This window comes from Podarcis vaucheri, assembly GCF_965113315.1.
Source record: "Podarcis vaucheri genome assembly, chromosome: 5".
NCBI lineage: Eukaryota > Metazoa > Chordata > Lepidosauria > Squamata > Lacertidae > Podarcis > Podarcis vaucheri.
The window spans coordinates 80,950,385-80,967,224 of record NC_138763.1 but is presented as its reverse complement, the minus strand read 5'-3'; positions in this window follow the sequence as shown (position 1 = coordinate 80,967,224).

The window sequence follows — 16,840 nt, the reverse complement described above, 5'->3', positions numbered from 1 at the left end:
GATGTTGGGAAAGATAGAGGGCACAAGGAGAAGGGGATGACAGAGGATGAGATGGTTGGACAGTGTTCTCAAAGCTACTAACATAAGTTTGACCGAACTGCGGGAGGCAGTGGAAGACAGGAGTGCCTGGCTGCTCTGGTCCATGGGGTCACGAAGAGTCAGACACGACTAAACAACAGCATAGTTTGGTTTAGGGTGGCGTACAATCACGACCAGTGCATTCATCTGCAAAATACGAATTTTGCATGCATTTTTATGTCAATGTTTCCTTTCGCCTGCACTTTTTGCAGGCCAAAACTAGCACAAAATCTGGAGGGGTATGTATTTGAGGAATTGTGTTCCAATCTCCAGGCAAGTTCAGGAGTTTTGGATCAAGTCCATCGCTGGAAAAAGGGAGGTGAACAAGTTCTGCTCCACAGCCCTAGCTCAAATGAGGTTTTCCATCCCTGTGGTGAACAGTTGTAGCAGTGGCTGTTAGAGTCACTCAGAGGCTTCTGAACCCATGATGGCTGGCTCACAGACTGTTGTATAAACTGGAGTAATAGTAATAGTAATAGTAATAATAATAATAATAATAATAATAATAATAATAATAATAATAATTAATAATACTTTATTATTTACCCCACCCACCTGGCTGGGTTTCCCCAGCTACTCTAAGTGGCTTCCAACATAATAATAATAATAATAATAATAATAATAATAATAATAATAAGAAGAAGAAGAAGAAGAAGAAGAAGAAGAAGAAGAAGAAGCAGCAGCAGCAGCAGCAGCAGCAGCAGCAGCAATAAAACACCAAACACTAAAAACGTCCCTGAACAGGGCTGCCTTCAGATGTCTTCTAAATGTCATATAGTTGTTGATCTCTTTGACAGCTGATGAGAGGGCGTTCCACAGGGTGGGCACCACTACCGCCCTCTGCCTGGTTCCCTGTAGCTTCACTTCTTACAGTGAAGGAACTGCCAGAAGGCCCTTGGAGCTGGACCTCAGTGTCCGGGGTGAAGGATAGGGGTGGAGATGTTCCTTCAGGTATGCTGGGCCAAGGCTGTTTTGGGCTTTAAAGGTCAGCACCAACACTTTGAATTGTGCTCAGCAACATACTGGGTGCCAATGAAGGTCTTTCAGGACCGGTGTTCTACTGTCTCAGCGGCTTCTCCCAGTCACCAGTCTAGCTGCCGCGTTCTGGATTAGCTAGATCAGAAGGGTGGGGTCAAGCCCTGGATCCTGAAAAAATACAGCATTCCAGTGGCAGATCTGCATAGCAAAAGTCTCACAAGCTGGTTTCTAAAAAGACAAAAAACTACTTTTGGAAGGTGCGGGTCTGATTACTGCTTGTTTGCTTTAATGGCGCCCAGCCAGTCTAAGCTGAGGGTTTCTGTAGTGATGAGGCAATCAACAGAGTAAGCTTGCTGTAAAGGCTTTCCTCCCTTCCTCTCTACCATAATGTTTTATAGTGCTGGCTTAATGCCAGATGCCAACTTGTTGATCTATTGTGCAGTTGTTTGCAGCCAGATGCAGGCAGCAAATAAAGCATCACAATGGCTGGCGTTTGAAAGGCAAGCAATTGCTTTAAATTCTGATTCCTCCCTGTCACTTTGGGGTAATATGAACAACATTAACATCTTGGCAGATAGCTTGACAACTGGATTTTCATGAGACTCCAAGGGCCAGGCTCCCAGCTTGGGAAGATTGACAGATCCATTGAAGTCAATGAACTGTAGTGATTTACATCGGTGTCAGCTATGAGGAAACAAGTAGTTCAATATGGCATCAGCCTAAACCTAGATGCACTATTTTGCTGCTGAGATGACAGGCATCTTATCCCCTCTCTGGGCACAGAAGGACAGAGCTAAACCCTGGAGATCTAAGAGACAAGAGATCAGAATTGACTCCATGTGGCAACCAAAATTTAAAACTGAAATGTTGGGATTCAGAATGTCAATAGCTATAGAAGTAATTAAAGTGAAGGTTGGGCCAACTCTCTCTGTGCATCCTTCAGCTTTGGGTATTAGAAATTGCTGTAGAAGCTGGTTTTGAGAGTCTGTCAGTCATATTAGATAATGCACAACAAAATGGAACGACTAGGAAAGTTGTAGGAGAGTTGAAGGATATCCTTAGAGGGCTCCTATTTCTTCAATGTAATAGTGCCTTATCTTTCTAGCAAATAAAGCTTAAAGAATGAACCTAGGGCACATAATAGTGCATTTGCCCACCTCAGATGAGTCTGCTCACACCCAGTCGCATGAAACTTCCTCTCCAGTAGTACCACTGTTTCCTGGCGCCTATGCCAGTTAGCCACTTGTGTTTCAAAGCAGGGTTTGGGACAAGTTTCTTGTGTGAATTGGCACAAAACAGCTTAAAATCAGCAGGCACACACACCTCTCCCATTGCACTATAGTGAATGCAACAGTGAAATGCAGGACCTTCAAGCTAGCTGCCAGAGCCATTCTGGCCAGAGAGTCAGGTAATCAGGAGAATCCAGTAACCTTCCACTTTGTCCTACAGTGGTACCTCGGGTTACAGACGCTTCAGGTTACAGACTCTGCTAACCCAGAAACAGTACCTCGGATTAAGAACATTACTTCAGGATGAGAACAGAAATCTTACTCCGGCAGCACAGCGGCAGCGAGAGGCCCCATTAGCTAAAGTGGTGCTTCAGGTTAAGAATAGTTTCAGGTTAAGAATGGACCTCCAGAACGAATTAAGTTCTTAACCCAAGGTACCACTGTATTTTTAAAGCCATGACCTGCTTTTACTCTTCAGTCAGGTCAAGATGTTACCTTGGTAAGCCATTTTGTTGCTCAGTTCCATCTGTCAGCTCTTTTTCGCCATAGCTTTTTTGTTGCCTTAGCTCAGGAAAGCGGAAACTGCAGCCCTTCAGATGTTCTTCAATTCCAGTACCCATCAGCCTTGGCCACTGGCCATGTTGGCAGGGGCTGCTGAGAGCTGGTGTCCAACAATGTCCAGAAGCCACACAGGCTCCAAAACCCTGTACCCACCTTGCTGTGTCTTCAGCGCTGACTTCTTGAAACCAGGACTACACACAAATCTATGATTCTATCACAAAATGCAATGTTTGCTTCACCCAGGTTGCATACACACCATGCATTTCAAGTGCATTTTCCACACACACCTTAAGAATCATGGGGACTGTATTTTGTTAAGGATGACAGGAATTGTAGTTCTGTGAGGGGTAAACTTTAATGTATGGGTATCAGGGACGAGACTGAGGAGGAATGGTGGAGACCGCCCACCTCCTCCTGAGCCTTCCAGAGAAGAGGAAGGTAGTATTGAATTTGTGGTTTGAGGAAGGTCACAGCTCAGATACAGATGAACTGAAGAGTTGGAAGGTGTAGGAAGAAGAGAAGGGGGAGACAGAGACAGAGCAGTCAGCTAACATGTTATCACTGGAGAGCATTTCTGATCCCCCCCTTCTCCCAGAACACAGCATGCATTGAAAGTGGAAGACCAAATGACTCAGAGAAAATTAGAGGGGCTCAGTTGGAGCAACACCATTAACCTAAGAGGCAGCATACAGAGGCCTCTCACTGTGAATATTGAATAAAGACTCGGTAAGAGCTTCCTTCCTTGGCTGTCTGCCGTGAGAGGGGGGTGGATCGGAATTCACTGAACCTGACAATGGTTCACAGGCCTGGTAGATTTGATGGATATTTGGTTCATCAAAGACATCAAGCAGTACTTCTTTGCAAACTGCCAGATGAACCCCCAAAAAGATATGGCAAGAATGGCCAAACGGTAGGGGTAGGTTTAAGGGTGTGTGGCAAATTAATGGAGGATTTGTGAACGGGTATCAGTCATGATGGTTAAGTGGAGCCTCTGTGTTCAGAGGAACTTAAAAGATATGCCCAGGAAAGAGTGATCATAATTTTCATTCCTGCCTTGTGAGCTTCCTAGAGGCATCTGATTACCTACTGTTGATGAAATGCTGGATTGGAAGGGGTTTGGCTTGATCTAGCAAGTACTTCGTGAGATCCTGCTGGATCAAGCCAGAGGTCCATTTAGTCCGCCATCCTGTTCTCACCACATCTGACCAGATGCCAATAGGAAGTCTGCCTGCAAGACCCGAGTACACCAGCACTCCCCTGCAGTTTCCAGCAACTGGTATTCAGGACATACCACCTGTAACGTTTCCTGCATATAAGTGAATAAATATGTGCAATCCACAAGGGAGTGCTTTCCTCCCCATCTGTTATTTTGCCCCAATACATAGGAAGTTCAGAAAATATTTCCTACTGCTGCTTTTGGTGACTGAGCTCATTGGGTAGTTTCACAGAAGCCATTGGAGCCAACATTAGGTAATTCTTTTTGTTCACCACTGATGCAGAAGAACAATGTTCACCATCCATTCAGCAATCTCCCAAGTCATTCCCTTCCCTCATATTGCTGGTACCCTTTTTTCCCCTCCAGCATAACCAAGCCTTTAGTTTCTAGGAGTTTGCTTTCCACAGTGCTAGTTCCTGGGTTTAATAGGTTGCACTTACGCCTTAAGCGGATTTAATATTTTACAAGTTTACATTGATTTCCTCCCGCCACTATTTTGCATTTCTGCTACTAAAAATAAAGCCTCTGACATGCTATAATAGGAATTATGTTCTTTTGTTTGAGCCTAATGAAAAGTTAATAACTTGCCACAGGCTGTTTTCTAATTTAACTTGCCAAAAAAAAAAAAAAAAAGCACACATCCCACAACTTCTTCTAACTGAATCTGATTTAACCTCAACTCAATCCTCAATCCATTTGTCTGTGGGGATGGCAGGCACCTATTAAACTCAGGGTTAAATGGTTTTTCACTTAGGCGATGTGCTCAATTGAATGTGGTGTCTTAATGTCACTGCCTTTGAGAAGTATCACCACAGGTTTCCTATGTGACAGTATCACACTAGGGAGAGCATATTTTGGTTGAGGGCGGAGGAAAGGGGGGTGACAATTCTGAAATGCCTGTGACTGGAAACTAGCAGAGTGTAATATGGCAGCGCAATTGACTCATAACCTCCCGGCCAGAGGCTTATCACCCTGAATTTCTTAAGTGGTTAAACACCCGACGTGGACCATTATTCCATTCTCCAGCATTAGGCCTGCCAAGACAGAGTATTGTTATATTGTCAGCGACAAACTGCATCAGACATTCTAGCTGAGACTTTCAAAGGCACCTAGTGGATTCTAATGAGAAGTGAGTGTTCCCCATAGCTTGTTGGCTGTCTGCACGAGAAATAGCTTTCAAACATTTTTTGCTAGCCTTATTGATGCTCTTCATCTGCCCTCAAAATTCTCCAGAATGTTTTGCCTGAGCAGGAAAACCCAAATTAGCATTGTATTTAGCTTCAGTTACTATTGTAGTTGATAATAATAATAATAATAATAATAATAATAATAATAATAATAATAAATGCGTATTCTGCCCTTCATCCAAAGATCACAGGGTGGTTCACAACATACGAAAGAGTAATGTTAAAAATGAGTGGCTGTGTTGCTGCTGCCCAAGGAACACTTTGTAATAAGCGAAGAAGCCTGATTTTTTTTCCCTGGCAAACTCAGCAACAGAAGAAGAGCAGGAATTAGTCCGAATGCCCTTAGTTGCTACAGGTGGGGCAAGGATCTAAGCACCTCAGGGAAGGAGCTTTAAGGTTCCCCGAAGGCATAGAAACAAAACTGGCTTTGCTGATGTATCTCCCCACACTGGGTAGCATAAAGTGCACCTTAATGATACATAAGGTTGTTCCTTGGAGAGGTTACCACTTCCCTCTCAGCTGAGGTACTCTGCTTTCATAGCTCCTTGACCATCATAAAACCAGTAAGTGAAGATGTAGCCTTCTTAATCATGCCAGGACACACTGCAAATTCAGAATTTCTGAATTTCGCACATGTTCTAAAGGAAAGGGAGCACTGACAGAAGAGAAATTGGGCAGCCTGGGTGGCAACCTAAGGTAGTTTGCTGTTTCTGTGATGAACTTTGGCAGAAACCTTGATGCCCAAATGATAAACACACTTCCCAACCCTCCTTCCTTCCTCCCTGCCCTCCCTCTTCCATAACTTCCTCCAACTCTTGACATCCCCCAACTCTCCGGAGTAGATTTGGGAAGTGGGACGCAGGGGCACCACAGGGAGAAGAAGACAGGGAAGTTCAATTGCTTGAACACACATTCCAAATGTACAATGACCTTGCTGGATTCAACCCTACCTTGCTGGATTCAACTGAAGGAGCGTCTCCACCCCCATCGTTCAGCCCGGACACGGAGGCCCAGCTCCGAGGGCCTTCTGGCTGTTCCCTCCCTGCGAGAAGTGAGGTTACAGGGAACCAGGCAGAGGGCCTTCTTGGTAGTGGCGCCTGCCCTTTGGGATGCCCTCCCATCAGATGTCAAGGAAATAAACAACTATCTGACTTTTAGAAAACATCTGAAGGCAATCCTGTTTAGCGAAGTTTTTAATGTTTGATGTTTTATTGTGTTTTTAATATTCTGTTGGGAGCTGCTCAGAGTAGCTAGGGGAACCCAGCCAGGTGGGCAGGGTATAAATATAGTAGTAGTAGTAGTAGTAGTAGTAGTAGTAGTAGTAGTAGTAATTATTGTACCCACCCTCCTCTGAATGGTCCCAGTTGTACTGACCATGCACTTCCAGGCCAGACTGAACAGCCAAAAGGCTTTCAAGATTAGGGATGTGAGGATTTCTCCCTTCCTTTCTTCTTACTATTTCTCTCTCTTGCATCCCATTCCTTCCAAATTCTAATTTAACTTGGATATTTTCTCAAACTGATTCATGAATTAGAGCATTACCAGTTAGCCTCACCACTCAGTTCCTTTGGTCCATCGCATCCTTTCTCTCTGGTGTGCATGTCATGTGATTTTGATTGTGACTCCATCAACTTGCTTTTGAATGCAATGGTTTATGACACATTTTTTTTTAAAAAAAAAAGTTATGCAAAGCACTTATATCCTACCTTTTGCCACAAAGTGAATTCAAGGCTGCTCACATAAGCCTGCTTACATAAGCATGTGTTGTGCAATAAGTAAAAATACAATATTAAAATTCAAATAACGTCAAATAACATCAAATAAAGCATTGGTTATGGAGGTGCACATCATTGTCCCTACAAGGCTCAGAGAAGAAGAAGAAGAGGAGGAGGAGGAGGAGGAGGAGGAGGAGGAGGAAGAAGAAGAAGGATGAGAAGGAGAAGGAGGAGGAGGAGAAGGAGAAGGAGAGAGCAAGTCAGGCTGAAGTAGGGTAGTGAGTGATTTCGCTTAATAATGCTACTCAGAGGTGAGCACTACTGTGCACCCCTTACTGCCCCCTTGCCTCTTGCATGCAGGCACCTGAGATGCTGAGGAAAGCAGAGGCCACCAACATGTGCTGAGGCAAGGAGTGAGCAAGGAGCAGCAGCAACATTTGGGTAAAGTTGAAGGAGTTGGACTTTGGAGGACTGGAAGTAGCAGCAGTAGAGGAGAGGGAGGAAGGGAATGAGGCAGGGAAGAGGCAGCAGGTTGGGAGTGATGACTATGTGATGTAATCAAAGGAGACATGGCTTGGGAAAACCAATAAAACCCAGTACATCAAACACACACTGCATGGCACGATGCAATGTGCCTTCCCAGTACTGGCGCCTGCCCTGTGGAACGCCCTCCCATCAGATGTCGAGGAAATAAACAACTATCTGACTTTTAGAAGACATCTGAAGGCAACCCTCTTTAGGGAAGTTTTAATGTTGGGTGTTTTGTTGTGTTTTTAATATTCTGTTGGGAGCCACCCAGAGTGGCTAAGGAAATCCAGCCAAATGGGTGGGGTGTAAATAAGTGATCGTGACTGTGATCATCATCATCATCATCATCATCATTCTAGAAATCCTTTTTGCACTACTGCCAATTAACAGAAAAGCAGATGTTACCTCTGAGAAATCCAGAATGTGTTCAGATCAGAGAGGACATCTTGTGGTCCCACACCCCAAAATGCAGGTGCATCCAAAGTTTGAAGTGAGAGTTCAAGTTGTGCAGATGAAGCCTGCCTTTTCTATTTATAACGATGATAATTAGCAGCATCCATGATGCCTCTTTTTCACATTTTGTGCTCTGGCTGATTCTCCAAGTTTATAATCATGGACATCAAACCACTCCGTCTGATTTCAAATGGCCTTAACCGACGGTGAAATTCCAGGGTCAAAGTTGTGCTCTGCATAACGGATTCCATGGCAACCAAGTGGTGTCATAAACACACCATTCTGCCTTTACCTGGAGATCAAGGAGAAGGCGACCGTGGGCCATAAAGGGGGGAAATGGGCCTTTTTAAACCCTATACTTCAAGCGTGACTAACAGGAACACTTAACCATGCTGAATGCTTTCTCCTTTGTGTGAATGTTCTCTTCTCAAGGTTGCTCAAGTGTTCCTGTTAATAAGTTGGTAGCATTTTGAATGGCCAGACATCTTCCTAATATGTGTGTGAGAGCATGCTCCAACAGGTATATTTTATGCACAAGAGATTTTCCCCACTGAGCCCAAAACTATTCATGTCTATTTAGCAGGAGCCTCCACTTAGCTCAAGGAGACTTGCTCTCAAGTGAGATTGCTTAAGATTGGGGCTTTCATGTAAAATGGCATCTACCTATGCAAATATGAACAAAATTTATGAGCCACCCCCCTCCTTTGCAGCAGGAGGTCCATATGAGCAGAATCTGCTCAGGGGCTTGGCATTTAAGGTCCTACAGATGTGGGTTGCGCACAAAAACCCAAGACTCACTCTCATATTGTACAACCTAGATTCAGGGACATGTATATATATTTCAGTCTGACAGAAGATATAAATTGGGAGCATCCTGAACATGTTTTTACTTTTCACATACCAGTCTTTTTGTTCAATACTTACGTTTACTAGGTAAAACAAGGGATCAGGGGGAAATCAGAACCTCTCAGATGGGTGCCATTGTGGGCTGGTGCTCTCCCTGCCTGTTACATATTTCTGAGAAGCCCAGAACAAACATTTCAAGTCAAGACAGAAGCTTGCCAGTGTGTGCGAGTCGACACATTTTTTTAGATCTAAGACTCTAGCTAGCTCCTAGCCGCTCCAAGCCGCAAGTGGTCAAGCTACAAGGCAGGGCCAATTTGTATTTCCTTTTCTTCAATCCATCTTCCATGTAGTAGTGTCAGGTTTTAAGCTTTCCAGCCAGGCTTCTAGCATTGCACATGGCCATGTTTGCATGAAGGCCCTTCCAAGGTGCCCTAGCCATCTGCCTAAATCTAAGAGAATGAGAGAGGCGAGGGCACATTTATTTGACCTGCACCAGAACCAGGAGTGATGTCTGACTGAGGAGGAATGATGGAGACTGCCCCCCCTTCTCCTGCACTTCCCGGAGAAGATAGATTTAGAACGGTGGTATGCAGAAGGTCATAGTTCAGAGGCTGCAGAGGGGAGAAGCTGAGAAATATTAGGAGAAGAGCAGGAGAAAGAAGAAGAAGCACTAGGGGAGAGACAGCTGACAGATTCAGTGCCCTTGGAAAGCTTGCCAGACCGCGCCCCTGCCCCAGGTCCCAGCATGCATTGAGAGTAGGAGAACAGAAAGCTCAGAGGCAGAAAGCTCAGATCAGCCAGTGTAGGGATGACATATAATAGGAGAGACAGAGGAGGTGGGACTTTACTCAGAGCAATGCCATTATCCAAGAGGCGACATCATACGTCTATCTCTGTGAATACTGAATAAAATACCATGGTAATAATTTCTTGTTTTTCCATTTCTGGCTGCCAGCCATGAGGGAGCGGGGTCAGATTCCCTGAAGTTGACCATCAAGCCAGCTAGGGAGACAGCTTGCTGTAGTTTTTAGCACCTCCATTGGCTGTTGTCAAACCAGCATCTGTTCAGGACTGCACCCTGTTGACCGGTGTCTTACTGTAACAACATAATGGTGAGGTCCAGCACCTATTTTTCTTGGGGGGAAATAATGTAATTTGCACTTCCTGGAGCAGCATGTGAACTAAATGCAGCTCTCCTTTGAAATTAGCACTTCTCTGAATTTTGCAATTCAATTCTCTGACAAAATAATGTGCACAAACAGTGAATGCATAAATCAGGTCATATGACATCAGGGTGAGGTACATTAAAAGCTGGATCAGCTGAAAGGGTGGTTTCCAGTTGCCTGCAAAGTGCTCTGCAAAATAGGGCTTTCAAAGGGGATGCTGAAGTTGTCTTCAGAAACACCTTTCCATGCACTGTCTTGCCCAGCACACTTGCACATGTGCATAGGATATCTGAAATGTGCACACTTCAGTTTAACCGCAGCTCATGCTTTCGAGTTGGATGAAAGCTGGATGAAAGTTGGATGAGAGGGAAATGCAACAGAAAGCAGTATTTCTCATGAAACTACAGGATACAGTTCGATTGTGGCTAACATCATGTGCACTCAGTGTTGAGAGCAGTAAATGTGTACACAGCCTCAGACCTATTGGCTTAAAATAATCAAAGATTCGGAGAATAATGAATAACAGTTTGCCCTTGAATTCCAAAGTCACTCTGCTTGGCTGTATTGGCTAACATACTACAAAATGCACAATAGCCTCTCATTTCAAATTTATTAAGCACAGCTAAAATTAGTAGTGCAGAAATAAGAACTGGCTTCATCTTATCTTTCAAACATTAACGGAATATTAATTATCACTAAAGTTTGATATGTTGCTGAAATGTCTAAATGGAAGGAAAATGTTAAATTAACAGGATGGAACACAGAGATCTGCAAAAAACATTTTTTAAAAAAGATCTTCAGCATAATTGGTACCCGTTTATTCATTTTGGGAAACCAAAGTGTAATATTGATAATAACAAATGTAATGGCTTTGCAATCCTATTATATGAATGGGATTTCTTACTATTTGATGTAAGAAATGCATCTCTACTTTGGTTCCATGAAGGCAATGCAGCTTAAATATTTAATAAAAAGGCATTTTTGGAGGGGAAAGCCACCCACTAGGGAAGAGACATCAAATATCGGGCTCCATAAAATGGGGTTTCATATGTTCCTCTCCTGATCTCATTCATATTCACTGGCTTCCTTCCTCTTTGCTTCCCTTCTCCTAGTCCCTCTGGAATTGCTCCTTCCTCATTCCCCTAGTCCCTGTAAGGCAGGAATGGGGAATTTGTGACCCTTCAAATGTCATTGGTCTCAAATTCCAATCAGCCCCAAACTGCATGCCAATGGTCAGGATGGTGGGAGAACAGTTCAACAACCTGAACCATTTGCCTGCCCACAGAGCCTAGGGCTTGCTGATCAGAAGGTCGGCGGTTCGAATCCCCATGACGGGGTGAGCTCCCGTCGCTCGGTTCCTGCTCCTGCCAACCTAGCAATTCAAAAGCATGTCAAAGTGCAAGTAGATAAATAGGTACTGCTGCAGCGGGAAGGTAAACAGCATTTCCGTGTGCTGCTCTGGTTTGCCTGTAGCAGCTTAGTCACACTGGCCACATGAGCCAGAAGCTGTCTGTGGACAAACGTCAGCTCCCTCAGCCTATAGAGCGAGATGAGCGCACAACCCCAGAGTCGTCCACGCCTGGACCTAATGGTCAGGGGTCCCTTTACCTTTTTACCTGTTGTACAATGTTGTCATCCTGTTGAGATAGGGGCCTGTCATACTTGCCTCGTGTAAAATGCCATGGATATGTGTGAGTGTGTGTGTTTGTTTGTGTGTGTCGAATATATGAATAACAACTAACAGCATCCACAACAGTGATATTAAAGAGCTACATAGATTATGTTCCACACAGTAAACTATCAGAGCAGAAGGTGGCTTTTCCAGGTCCTTAATATTTAGAAATGTCCCAGCAGCACCTCCGCTGGGCAGCCTGGAGTTTTATATAAAACATATTCTGCAGATGTAAGCCATAACAAATGTTTATGCAGAAGTAGTCCCTTCCCAACCCTCAATAGCTCAGAAACCTGTATAATTGTAACCCTTAACAAGAAAAAACAACTGTGTAATGGGATCTAGGTTTTATGCAGATAAAACCATTATGCTCATTACTGGAGCATAACAAAGTAGAAAGACCTCTGCACTCATGGATAATGGGACATGTGTTTTATTTATTTTAACTCTTAGCATTTTCTCTCAGGATTTTATATTCACTTTCTCAAAGCCTTCCAAAAGCAATTTTAGCTCAGTAAAAGATGAAGGGTGGTTTTTGTTTTAATAAGGCACTGAATGAATTACTTGTGTGGAAAGAAAATTCTTTGGAGAATGTAAGTTCATTTTGATGTGGGGTTTTTTATTGGGGGGGGGGATACTTTGCCAACATGTAATACTCTTTGAGTCATATAAGTAGAACTGCACTGAATAGCCTTTAGTTTCAATAGAAAGTACAATGCAATTTTTTTAAAAAATGCTGAAAATAAACTGGTGCAGGTGCCATTTTCCTTTATTGAGTTTGTTCAAACAATCTTCAGCCTTGTTTGCTCCACATTGCTGGGCAATCTGATTGGCAGCTATGGTGGTCGCTGTGACTTTGTTTGCAAGCATCCATAAGACCATCATGTCAGACATACAGTACAACCCTAAGAATACTCCGTTTATCATCATCATGAAGTCCCATAAAATTCACTGGGACTTACGGTACAACCATGATCTCATCAGGCGATTTGGGCTGGGTGTTCATCAGTATGTGGATGATACCCAGCTCTACCTCTCTTTTAAATGAGAATCCAGTGAAGGCGGTGAATGTCCTATGTGAGTATCTGGAGGTGGTTGGAGGACGGATGGCAGCTAGACTGGTGACTGGAAATGGCTGCCAAGATCGTATAACACTGTTCCTGAAAGACCTACATTGGCTCCCGGTATGTTTCTGAGCACAATTCAGTGTTGGTGCTGACCTTTAAAGCCCTAAATGGCCACAGCCCAGTTTACCTAAAGGAGCGACTTCACCCCCATTGTTCTGCCTGGACACTGGGGTCCAGCTCCGAGGGCCTTCTGGTGGTTCCCTCACTACGAGAATGAATCCACAGGGAACCAGGCAAAGGACCTTCTCAGTGGTGACGCCCACCCTGTGGAATGCCCTCCCATCAGATGTCAAGGAAATAAGCAACTATCTGACTTTTAGAAGATATCTGAAGGCAGCCCCATATAGGGAAGTTTTTAATATTTGATATTTTATCACTTTTTATTATTAATATTCTATTGTGAGCCTCCCAGAGTGGCTGGGATACCCAGCCAGATGGGCAGGGTATAAATAATAAATTATTGTTATTATTATTATTCATTAAATCAGGGATGGGGAACAAGCCGCCAGAGGCAGATTTAGGGCAGCACAACTGGTTTCCCTGCACTGGGCACCACAGTGCATGACCACTATAGACTAGTAAACATGCAGAATGGAAGGCTGGGGTGCACCAGGTTTTGGCCTCACGCAGGGTGCTGCTGAAATTTGAAAGACAAAAGTCTGTACCTGTCATCACCCTTCGTACAACAATGTACAGCAATGTTGTACCCAACGTACAATAAGGTATGTTGTTGTTGGACTCCAATGTACATTGGCCCAGCTAGTGTGGCCAAAGACCAGGGGTTATGGGAACTGTAGTACAGCAATATCTGCAGGTTTCCCACCTGTGTGTTACATCATCAATTCCATTGTGTTGCACTACATCATAAGAAATCAGGTTACATGTCATTATTGACATCATCCTGTGGATCACCACAACCAGTAGGAGACAGAATTCTCAGACCAAATCAGCTTGGTTGAAGGTGGAAGGGAATAAATTAGGGACCTGTTGCAGAAGAAGAAAAGACAACCACAGCTGTTCTCTTCCTGATACTTGCTGATTCCTCACCTGCTGTGCTAAGCATGGTTCATGGGCTGTTATGGTTAGGGTGAGAGGAACCACGGGTGTGTCTCCTTTTCCATCAGCAAATATAACCATCTATGGCATATCTGATGTCTGGATGAATGGTAGCTAATCCACTTCAATCACACCTTCACCCTAGTCAACCTCAACATCCCTGCCCTCCCCTATACCTGGTTAGCCTTCTCTACTAGTGGTAATGGCAAGACCTCTGTGTTAAACGATGACTTTCAAGGGTGCTTGTCCTAGGGTGGTGTGAGGGGATGATTAGCTGCTTGTGCTTAAAATTGTGCCCCCTCAGAGTTTGTGCGGCTCCACAAACCTCTGTGTGTGACAGAGCTCCTCAGACATGTCTGCTCTAGTCACTAGTAGAGTCTGACAGTGGCTGCCTGCGGAAGCGTTTCCAGCAAAGAAGCTCCTTAACGGAAACGCGTCTCCTGGACTCACGACGTGGCAGCTTCCGGCGAAGTATGGGTCTCCCTACGGTTGCTTCTGACACCTCCCCGCTGTTTTCGCTGGACGTGTCTCTCACCCCTTTCTCTCCCCTGCTAGTTCCTGCCTTGGCTTCTGCGTCTCTCTCAGCATTACTGAGATCCTCCTCCAGAGACCCCTCGCTCCCCCTGCTGGTCCCTGCTTTAGCTGCTGACTCTCTCCCAGCCTCTGGGAGCCCTACCACCTCCCTTTCCTCTGATGTCAGTTCCCTGACATCCACCTCCCCTCCAGGGCCCCCTTCCCCCCCACCCCTACTCTCTCCTCTGGGCGGTGAGGAGCTAAAACCCCGAAAAGAATCCTCTTCATCTTCAGACGTCTCGAACATTTCCCTCCATCGGTCTCCGTTCCGGCTCGCTGAATCCTCCTCCGCCTCGGAATCAGAGAACCCCTCCAACTCTTCTTCTTCGTCGGTGGTGGCGAAGTATTCCCTCCGGAACCTCGCCACTGGCTGAGGTTTACGAGGGAATCTCTGATGAAAAGTTTCTATCAAAACCTCGTCATCTACATCCTCTGCCATGACCCAGGTGTTTTCCGACTCCGGCTCCCCTTCCCACATTACCAAATACTCTACTTGATCTCCCTTCCACCTGGAATCGAGAATCTCCGCTACATGGTAGCTGTGTTCTTTTTCCTCCATAGCTGGTCCCCTATTGACCCTCCCTTCTCTGTCCCCTTTATACGGTGACAGCAACGACCTGTGGAACACTGGGTGCAGCTTCATGTGGTTCGGTAACCGGAGTCTGAAAGCCACTGGGTTGACCTGCTGCGTGACTTCAAATGGGCCCAGCCTTTTGGGTCTTAACTTCTTACAACCCCCTTTGAATGGTAACCCTTGGGTGGACAGCCACACCTGGTCCCCCACCCTAATGCTTTCCCCTTCCCTTCTGGTTTTGTCTGCCTGCCTCTTATATTCCTCCTTAGCCCTGTTTAAGTTAAGTTGGAGCTGGCGATGGATCGCTTCCATTTCTTCAACGAACTGTTCTGCAGCTGGAACGCTCCAGTTCTCCCCTTCCCCCCCTGGGAAGGCTCGGGGATGACACCCGTGATTAGCCAAAAAGGGGCTCATTCCCGTGGACACGTTCTCTGCATTGTTGTAGGCAAATTCTGCCAACGCCAGCTTCTCCACCCAATCATTCTCTCTGTCATTCACATAACACCTCAAATATTGCTGGAGGACACCATTAGCTCTTTCCGCCTGCCCGTTGGTTTCTGGATGACGGGCAGTTGAGAAATTCACCTCTACATGCAATAAGCTCATGAGCTTCCTCCAGAACCTGGAAGTAAATTGTTTCCCTCGGTCAGAAACCACCCTCAAGGGGGCGCCATGCAGCCTAAACACATTTTCCACAAACAATTTAGCGGTTTCTTCCGCTGTGACCGCATGTGAGCAGGCTATAAAGTGGGCCATCTTGGTTAACAGGTCTACCACAACCATGATGGCTGTTTTCCCTCTGGACCTTGGCAGATCAGTCATGAAATCTATTGCCACTGCCTCCCATGGTCTTTCCGGCGTGGGTAGTGGTTCTAATAAACCTGCCGGTGCCCGCCTCTCCCCCTTGGCTCGTTGGCATTGGTCACACCCTCTCACATACTCCCGCACATCTTCCCTGACCTTGGGCCACCAGAATTCCCTGGTAACCAGCCACATGGTTTTGTGTTGCCCAAAATGCCCTGCTGTGGGGCTATCGTGCAGTTGCTTGAGTACCTTTTCCCTCAATTCCCCTTCAGGTATATATAACGCTCCCTTGTAGTACAACGCCCCGTTTCTCTCCTCAAAACCCCCGGGTTTGTCTCCCTCCCTCCTGAGACCCCTGAGTTTGTCCTGGGCGTATTCATCCTGCACCGTTCCCTCTACCAGTTCCCTTTGCCCCACCAATGCCGCCCCACACACCCAGCGGTCCTCTGGAATGACATGGGTCTCTTCGGGTGCTCCCTCCCCCTCCAAATATTCAGGTTTGCGTGAGAGAGCGTCCGCCCTAACGTTCTCTGGGCCTGGCACGTAACAAATCTCAAAGTTAAATTTGGAGAACTCCTGGGCCCATCTCAACTGCCGTTGGTTGAGCACTCGCGCAGTTCTCCAATACTCTAGATTCTTATGGTCCGTGCACACTTGCACCTTATGTTGTGCACCAATTAGCAGGTGCCTCCATCTCCGGAAAGCCTCATGAATCGCAAGAAGTTCCCGGTCGTACACCGTGTAGTTCCTCTCGGATTTGTTCAGCTTTCGCGAAAAGAAGGCACACGGTCGCCACTCTGACTCCTCCTTCCCCGGCTGCAGAAGAAGCACCGCCCCTATGGCTCTGTCAGATGCGTCTGTTTCGACCCTCAGCTTTTTTTGTAAATCCACATGCAGAAGTTGTTCATCAGAGGCGAAGGCCCTTTTCAGTTCCTCAAACGCTCGCTCCGCCTCCGCCGTCCAAACAAACTTCTTTTTACTGCTGAGACAGTCCGTGATGGGCGCCGTCAGGTGGGCGAAGTTTCGGATGAACTTACGATAAAAGTTTCCAAACCCTAGGAACCTCTGCACATCCTT